Consider the following 10475-nt stretch of genomic DNA (forward strand, 5'->3'; position numbering starts at 1 on the left):
TTAGGATGATGTCACTTGTTCACCTACAAGTCCAGGCAACTTGTTGGGTTTACTAATTTTGAATGACTTATATGTAAGTGTAGCTGTCTGAGCGTGTTTAGTGTAACATGGTTGCCTGCCTGCGACTTTGGGCAGTTGTGTCCTATGTCACTAGTTTGCACACAAGTCCAGGCAACTTTTCTGTCAACCAATTTTTAATTAATTCTGTGTTAGTGTAACTGACTGACCTTATAAATTGAGTCAGAACCTAACATAATCTAACCCACTAGACTCTAGGTAGGTGTACCTATTTAGACTTCGGTATCATCTTTGCCTGCAATTCCAGTTGACTTGTTGGTCAACCAATTCTTAATTAGTTTTTTGTTAATGTAAATGTCTTGGCTTATAAATTGGGTTTTCTGACTGAGGACTACAAGTCCAGGTGACTTAGTGGTCATATGTCAATCCAAAAACTTGGTCAACCTGACTTAGATTGCAGATAGTCCTAAATGGAAAGTCAGCTGGAATTACAATAGAGATGGCTAAGATTTTTGGGTTGACTCATAACAGAAAATGTCTACTGAACTTGCTGATGAGCAAGCATCCTAAGCTTAATAGGCCTTCCTACACAAATTATCAGGCAGGATGACAAAGTTTTAGGATTGACACATGACCCCCAAGTTGCCTCAGCTAAAATTGCAACAAATGCTACAATTGATTTTCTTGTAGATGTTCATGTCTGCAATACAAAGTCTAGCCAGCAAATACAGAAAATACCTGCTGCCAAGAGCAAAAAAGGGTAAAAGACTTCCTTGAAAGCTACAAGGATCCAAATGCACCATCAACGGTTGCGAGAGGGTTTTCTTGAAATACCACAGGTTTTGGGGTTTTATTGTCGATATAACATTTGGGAGATTCAACTAAAGATGACGTCATGGTTGTTAAATGTTAATAATGCCCAATATTTTTGGTAATAAAATCACCTTAGGGGTAGATGATTCTTACTTTATTGCATAGATTCCCTAAAGAGCGTTCCTAAAGACCACAGGAATTATACCTGGTGTATGGATTCATAAACAAGACCAATATAATAATAAACAATGCATTTTATTTCCATACTTGCATACAAAATGTCTGATAGCTGCACTTTGGTAAGGTATGTATTGAAACAAACATAAACTCAGTCTTATAAGCGAAAATATTGTTTCTCTGTAGGAGCACTTCACCACTAGAGTCTGGGAATTGAGCGCCTTAAAACCTTCTGTCTTTTTTGTATATGTTAACTTGTTATGGGACGTTTGACCTCCCTCTAACCAGATCTCTAAACCAGAATCTAACGGTTTCGTAATTTGGTTTCCCATGAACCAGGATTTCATGATTTCGCAATTATACTCCTAATGAGGTAGGTTGTTACTGTGACATTATCTGGATGCAGGTTTAAATTAAAGATAGATAGCTTCAAAATTTATTTGACAAATTCTCAAATTTATGGAACATATAATTCGGCATATGATTAACATTTGCTTGTCAAAACTGGTCTCGAACTCTGCTGAAGTTACGAGGCAGTAAAAGCTAGTTTTTTTTGTCATGTTAATTGTCTGATTACTTTTGACATAGTTTTCAGCTAAATTTTGCACTATAGGGTTGCGAAGTAACAATTCCCCTTCCCGTCTTAGAATGATGTCCTCATCATTCAGACTAATCCCCCCATAAATTTATATTGTCTGAAAATTCGTTATTGTTTATTCTGTTCATATCTATTCCATTCACCATGTAATTTTTGTTGATCTAAATCTTTATATATATATATATATATATATATATATATATACTAGCTGTTGGGGTGGCGCTTCGCGCCACCCCAACACCTAGTTGGTGGGGGCGCTTCGCGCCCCCCCCCAAGCCCCCCCGCGCGCGTAAGTCGTTACGTGCCATATTAGTTACGCGCCATTGTAGTTGTGTCCCTATGTCCCACCTGTGAATATAGAAAGATATATATATATATATATATATATATATATATATATATATATATATATATATATATATATATATATATATATATATATATATATATATATATATATATATATATATATATATATATATATATATATATATATATATGTTTTTAACTACGTAAAACTTGCGAATATACAACATTCTTTGCTGTCCCATTGTCTGTGCATATAAATAGATTGTCAGGTTTACCGACTCTTGAACATGCAACATATAATGGTCCATGGGAAAACAATCCGTATTCAGATCTATACCTCATGATTCTAATGATTGCCCTTGAGCTTTGTTGATGGTGATTGCTAATCGACCATTCCCTGAGTCGCCATCGTCATTTATATATCCCCCTGTGCACCCCGGCGTCCCCTTTGTAGTTATGTCCCTGTGTCCCGGTCGTCATTTATATTCCCTGTGTCCCGGTCGTCATTTGTGTCCCGGTGTCCCAAACTGTGATTTCTCTTTGAGTGTCCCGGGCGTCATTTATATTCCTTGTGTCCCGGTGTCCCGGTCGTCATTTATATCCCCCTGTGCCCCCCGGCATCCCCAATGTAGTTGTGTCCCTGTGTCCCGGTCGTCATTTATATTCCCTGTGTCCCGGTCGTCATTTGTATCCCGGTGTCTTGGTCTGTATATACATTCGTTTTTTAGTTTTGTTTTTCTCCTTTATTTTTTTCCTTTTTTCTTTTTTTTCTTTTTTAGTTTATTTAGATTTTTAGATTTTTTTGTTTTTTTATTAGTTTTTAGTTGTTTTTTTCTTTTTAGTTTTTTTGTAGTTTTTACCTTCTTTTTAGTTTTTTTAGTTTTTTTTACTTATGTCCTGGTCGTCATTTATACTCCCTGTGTCCCGGTGCTTTGTTGATTGCTAATCGAACATTCCTTTTGTCCCGGTCGCTTTCTCTTTGAGTGTCGTCATTTATTTAGATTGTCAGGTTTACCGACTCTTGAACATGCAACATATAATTGTCCATGGGAAAAACAATCCATATTCAGATCTATACCTCATGATTCTAATGATTGCCCTTGAGCTTTGTTGATGGTGATTGCTAATTGAACATTCCCTGTGTCCCGGTCGTCATTTATATTCCCAGTATCCCGGTCGTCATTTGTGTCCCAGTGTTCCAGTCTGTAATTTCTCTTTGAGCGTCCCGTTCGTCTTTGTTTGATGGTGAGCTTTGTTGCCCCTTGAGCTTTGTTGATGGTGATTGCTAATCGAACATAGCCTTTGTCCCCGTCGTCATTTATGTCCCCCCTGTGCCCCCGGCGTCACCGTTGTAGTTGTGTCCCTGCGTCCCGGTCGTCATTTATATTCCCTGTGTCCCGGTCGTCATCCCGGTATACATTCGTTTTTGAATTGGTATATGATGAAATAAATTTTTAATTTTTTCCCTTTTTTTCCTTTTAGTTTTTTTTATTGGTTTTGACCTTTTTTAGGTTTTTTAGTTTTTTTCTTTTTTCTTTTTAGTTTTTTTTGAAGTTTTTATCTTTTTAGTTTTTTTATTTTTATTTATATTTTTTTAGTTTTCTTTTTCTCCTTTATTTTTAAGTTTTTTTCCTTTTTTTAGTTTTTTTTTTCTTTTTTAGTTCTTTTAGTTTTTACCTTTTTTAGTTTTTTTTTAGTTTTTTATATGAAAATTTTTTTTAGTTTTTTTCCTTTTTTTCTTTTTAGTTTTTTATTGGTTTTTACCTTTTTTTTTAGCTTTTTCAGTTTTTTTTCGTTTTTCTTTTTACTTTTTTTTAGTTTTTATCTTTTTTATTTTTTTTTTTTATTCTTAATTTTATTAGTTTTCTTTTTCTCTTCTATTTTTCAGTTTTTTCCTTTTTTTTAAGTTTTTTTTTTAGTTTTTAGTTTTTTTAGTTTATTAGTTTTTTTATTTTTTTTATTAGTTTTTAGTTTTTTTGTAGTTTTTGCCTTTTTTTAGTTTTTTCAGTTTTTTTTAAGTTTTTAGTTTTTAGTTTTTTACCTGTTTTAGCCTAACCAGGATTTGAACCTCTCTCATCGAGTGACTACTCCAGCATGTTCATTTTGGTGTTTTAAATGGTATATTATCAACCAAATTAATGTGTTTTACAATATACTAAGCATCGTCAAAGCAAAAATGACGAAAACTAATTTCATGACGTCAGCCGACACAGAAACATCGTTAAAGATATTTAAGATATATATGTTCACGTAGAAATCTATTAATGTTTAAGTTTAAAATGACTGATGAACTTACAATGGCAAAAGCCGATGAAGATGCTCAAAGCGTCTATGCCAAAAAACTTGCTGCTGATAGAGAAAGTCAGAAAAAAAAGCGTGCCGAGGAACTACCAGAGCAACGCGAAAGCAGACTTGCTGCTAAAAGAGAAAGTGAAAAAAGAAGGCGTGCCGAGGAATCACAAGACCAGCAAGAAATCAGGCTTGCTGCTGATAGAGAAAGTAAGAAAAGAAAGCGTGCCGAGGAATCACAAGAACAGCAAGAAATCAGGCTTGCTGCTGATAGAGAAAGTAAGAAAAGAAAGCGTGGCGAGGAATCAGAGCAACCTGAAAGTTATCGCCTGGCATTCAGGTACAGCCCAGTCGATGATTATAGCTTGAGTAGATGTGTTCAAATCGGGACAATGTCTAAAATTTGTCCCTATTGCAAGGCCTTGAAATTCAATGGTGAAACAATGGGAATGTGTTGCGCCTCAGGAAAAGTTAAACTTCCTCTATTGGCTGCACCACCAGAGCCATTGAAGACCTTCCTTACTGGGACTACGTCAGAATCTAAGCGTTTTTTGTCAAAAATCAGAAAATACAACTCATGTTTCCAAATGACGTCGTTTGGAGCCCAAATCGAAAATTTAGATCAATTTATGTCTACTTTCAAAGTAAAAGGGCAAATTTATCATAGAGCAGGGTCCCTTCTACCATTCTCAGGCGAGAGTCATAAATTTTTACAATTGTACTTCATCAGTTATAGAAATTCTGAATTGAATGCACGTTGCGAAATTTCTCCCAACGTTGAAAGGACAATCGTTTCATAATTGCAACATCTTTTCCACGAAAATAATAATTTAGTGCGTCTGTTCAAAACAGCCATCGATTTGATGCCTACTGATACGCATAAAATTGTTATTTCCGCTGACAAAACGCCTCCTGGCCAACATGTGCGTAGATACAATGCTCCAACTATCGACAAAGTGGCAACCGTTATGGTCGGTGATCAGTTTTTACCTCGAGATATTATTCTTCATAAGCGAAACGCTCAGTTGTTAAGAATTGCTGAAACTCATCGATGCTACGATGCCCTACAATATCCTATCATTTTTTGGGATGGAGCCGACGGCTATCACTTTAATATTAAATTGATGAATCCAGCCACTAACAAAGAAATGAATAAGAAATGCAGCGCAATGCATTATTATTCCTATAGACTAATGATTCGGCAGGATGAAGAAAATTATATTTTAAAATGCGGTGAATTGTTTCACCAATTTGTCATTGATATGTATGCTAAAATTGAATCAGAACGTTTGCTATATATCCGCCTGAATCAGACCAAGCTCCGCTCTGAACAATACATTCATTTGCGAGATGCAGTTATAAATGACGGTAATACTACAAACGTTGGAAGATTAACAATTTTACCTTCGTCATATGCTGGCAGTCCCCGTCATATGCAAGAATATGCTCAAGATACTATTGCGTATGTTCGTCTCTATGGTCGTCCAGATTTATTTATTACATTTACATGTAATCAATCTTGGGACGAGATACTGCAGCTTTTACTTCAAGGCCAATCGGCGGTTCATAGACATGAAATTACGGCCCGTGTCTTCCGGCAAAAGTTGAAATCACTGATAAACTACATAGTAAAACTTGAAGTGTTTGGGTCAGTGCAATGCTGGATGTACTCAGTTGAATGGCAAAAACGAGGTTTGCCACACGCACATATACTAATCTGGCTACATAAAAAAATTACTTCGAACGAAATTAATGATGTGATTTCCCCTGAAATACCTGATAAAAATATCGATAAGGGGTTACATGATATTATTGTAAAAAATATGATACATGGACCTTGCGGTGCACTGAACGAAAATTCACCATGCATGGCCAAAGGAAGGTGCACAAAGCAATATCCTCGACTTTTAGAATCAAAGACAATTACTGGCAATGATGGTTACCCACAATATAGAAGAAGATCTACTGAAGATGGCGGGAAAACAGCAATAATAAAGAAGCGTAACGGTACCACCATCGAAGTAGATAACCAGTGGGTTGTTCCATATTCCCCATTATTATCAAAAACATTTAATGCACACATAAACGTTGAATACTGTAACTCCGTAAAGGCAATCAAATACATATGTAAATACGTCAACAAAGGCAGTGACATGGCAGTTTTTGGCTTGCAGCCCGAAATCAAAGATTTCGACGAAATCGTACAATATCAGGCTGGAAGATACATAAGCAGTAATGAAGCTGTTTGGTGAATTCTTTCATTTCCGATACATGAACGTAGTCCAGCTGTTGTTCACTTAGCGGTACATTTACAGAATGGTCAACGTGTTTATTTCACGGAAACCAACGTGCAACAAAGAGCCCTGAATCCACCGGATGCAACATTAACAGCTTTTTTTTCGCTTTGCAAAAATGATTCTTTTGCAAAAAAACTGCTGTATACTGAAGTGCCTTCGTATTACACGTGGAATATTAAAAATAAAGTATTTGAACGTCGAAAACAGGGTAAGTCAGTCGACGGCCAACCTACCATCTTCAAAGATACCACGATAGGAAGACTCTACACCGTTCACCCCAATCAACATGAATGCTTCTTTCTACGCCTGCTTTTGGTGAATGTACCCGGTCCGACATCCTTTGAGTATTTGAGAACTGTAAACGGTACTATACATGACACTTACCGTAGTGCATGCCAAGCTCTGAATTTATTGGAGAATGACCAACACTGGGATAACTGCATCAATGACGCGTGCGAAACGTCAACCCCAAGTCAAATTCGTGCATTGTTTGGCATCATTTTAACAACTTGCTCTCCATCAGCTCCTACAGAGCTATGGGAAAAATATAAGTCAAAAATGTCCGAAGATATCCTCCATCGAAAACAGTTAGAGACGTCAGATATGACGTTTGATTTTACATCAGAAATTTATAACTACACTTTAGTTATTATAGAAGACTAGCTGTTGGGGTGGCGCTTCGCGCCACCCCAACACCTAGTTGGTGGGGCGCTTCGCGCCCCCCCCAAGCCCCCCCGCGCGCGTAAGTCGTTACGCGCCATATTAGTTACGCGCCATTGTAGTTGTGTCCCTGTGTCCCACCTGTGAATATAGATAGATTTATATATGTGTTTCAAACTACGTAAAAATTGCGAATATACAACATTCTTGGCTTTCCCATTGTCTGTCCATATACAAAGCCGTATGTACTAATAATGACGTCATATGCAAACGCTCTTTTTACAAACAAACAAACATGCATACACACAACTCGTTTTTATATAGATAGATAGATAGATAGATACAATACAAATTAACTACGTAAAACTTGTGAATATACAACAGTCTTCGCTGTCCCATTGTCTGTGCGTATAAATAGATTGTCAGGTTTACCGACCCTCAAAGATGCAACATACAATTGTACATTGGTAAAGCAATCTGTATTAAGATCTATACCGCATTTTTCTAGTGATTGCCCTTGAGCTTTGTTGATGGTGGTTGCAAATGCTAATCGAATTGGGAATTGCAATCTTTTAAATTGAAAAAGCAGATCCGTTGGAATCATGGGAATGCGAGGAATAAGAACAGCCTCACCCTCATAAGGCCCTGTCAAGATTGTGGCATCTATTAGGTTTTCCATTGTTTTTTTTTTACGGCAAGTCGCGTGCCATTGCAAAGCTTTGGTGGGTTGATATTTCTTAAAAGTATTATTGGTACGCCTATTTTTAGTTGTAGCAGGTGTGGTGGACACCCTGAAGGATCTATGGAATTTAAAAATTCAGATGGATAATTAACCGCTTCATTTGGTTCCAAAATACAAATTAACTGCGTAAAACTTGCGAATATACAACATTCTTCGCTGTCTAATTCTCGCTGCATATAAATAGATTGTCAGGTTTACCGACCCTCGAACATGCAACGTACAATTGTCCATGGGAAAAACAATCAGTATTAAGATCAATACCACATTTTTCTAATGATTGACCTTGAGCTTTGTTAATGGTGATTGCAAATGCTAATCGAATTGGGATTTGCAATCTTTTAAATTGAAAAGGCAGATCTGTTGGAATCATGGGAATGCGAGGAATAAGAACAGCCTCACCCTCAAAAGGCCCTGTCAGGATTGTGGCCTCTATTAGGTTTTCCATTGTTTTTTTTTACGGCAAGTCGAGTGCCATTGCAAAGCTTTGGTGGGTTTATATTTCTTAAAAGTATTATTGGTACGCCTATTTTTAGTTGTAGCACTTTTGGTGGAAACCCTGAAAGATCTATGGAATTTAAAAATTCAGATGGATAATTAACCACTTCATTTGGTTCCAAAACTGTGTCGACTGATTTGTAAAGGACTGCCTGGTCTCGAATCTTGGTCAAAACAATATTGTTGATTTCGTGGACGTCTATATTTTTGGGTGCGAGAATCGCTCTTTCACTTAGCCATTTATTATTTTTATAATTTTTTAGAATATTCGGAAATACTTTTTCAATCAATTCATTTTTGGACGTCACTAAATTACAGAAATCAGCAGGTAGTTGTATACGTCCTGAAATTGAGTCTACTGGGAGCTATCCGTTTCCCATTGCCAGCAATTGATCTGAAAATGTTTGATCAGAGTCATCGTTTTGCAATCGGACACGCATATTTGTAGTTAATTTTAATGTTTTTACGTGTGCCCATAAATTAGAATTTTTCAGGCAAGCATTCATTTCGTCTGCAGGAGTTGATCTAGGTATTATAGGTAATGTTTGCCTGAAATCTCCCGCAAGCAATATTAATGTGCTGCCAAAGGGTTTCGACTTCCCTCGCAAATCTTTCAAGCATTGATCCAGAGCCTCGAGCGATTTTTTGTGTGCCATTGTGCACTCATCCCAAATAATAAGTTTGCATTGCTGCAATACTTTACCCATCCCAGATGATTTGGAAATATTGCACGTGGGAGTTTCTGTAGAATGCAAGTTCAGAGGCAATTTCAAAGCGGAATGAGCAGTTCTTCCACCAGGCAGCAATGTTGCGGCTATTCCGGACGACGCAATTGCCAACGCTATATCATTTTTTGATCGAATTGATGCCAGAATCAGTTTTATCACAAGCGTTTTACCAGTACCTCCTGGCGCATCCAAAAAGAAAATTTTCTCCAACGTTGTTATCGACACAATGCATTATCGTATCATAAATGTCTTTTTGTTCCGACGTTAACTTGGAAATGTTATTTTGTACATACGACAATAGATTACTCGTACTGTAACTTTGTTCACGATCCAATTCTACACATGTCGAAACAGCAGCGATACGGTTAGGTGAAGGCATTCCCAAATCCTGAAGAGGTTTGTTTGCCATACGTACGCACAAATCTTCTATAACAACTAAAGTGTAGTTATAAATTTCTGATGTAAAATCAAAAGTCATATCTGACGTCTCTAACTGTTTTCGATGGAGTATATCTTCGGACATTTTTGACTTATATTTTTCCCATAGCTCTGTAGGAGCTGATGGAGAGCAAGTTGTTAAAATGATGCCAAACAATGAACGAATTTGACTTGGGGTTGACGTTTCGCACGCGTCATTGATGCAGTTATCCCAGTGCTGGTCATTCTCCAATAAATTCAGAGCTTGGCATGCACTACAGTAAGTGTCATGTATAGTACCATTTACAGTCCTCAAATACTCAAAGGATGTCGGACCGGTGCCTATGTTCATGCTCAAAGTAATGTCATGCCTATTAACCGCCGATTGTCCTTGAAGTAAAAGCTGCAGTATCTCGTCCCAAGATTGATTACAATGCTTGAAAGATTTGAGAGGCAAGTCGAAACCCTTTGGCAGCACATTAATATTGCTTGCGGGAGATTTCAGGCAAACATTACCTATAATACCTAGATCAACTCCTGCAGACGAAATGAATGCTTGCCTGAAAAATTCTAATTTATGGGCACACGTAAAAATATTAAAATTAACTACAAATATGCGTGTCCGATTGCAAAACGAGGACTCTGGTCAAACATTTTCAGATCAATTGCTGGCAATTGGAAACGGAAAGCTCCCAGTAGACTCAATTTCAGGACGTATACAACTACCTGCTCATTTCTGTAATTTAGTGACGTCCAAAAATGAATTGATTGAAAATGTATTTCCAAATATTCTAAAAAATTATAAAAATAATAAATGGCTAAGTGAAAGAGCGATTCTCGCACCCAAAAATATAGACGTCCACGAAATCAACAATATTGTTTTGACCAAGATTCGAGACCAGGCAGTCCTTTACAAGTCAGTCGACACAGTT

Source organism: Artemia franciscana, chromosome 9, assembly GCF_032884065.1.
Source record: "Artemia franciscana chromosome 9, ASM3288406v1, whole genome shotgun sequence".
NCBI lineage: Eukaryota > Metazoa > Arthropoda > Branchiopoda > Anostraca > Artemiidae > Artemia > Artemia franciscana.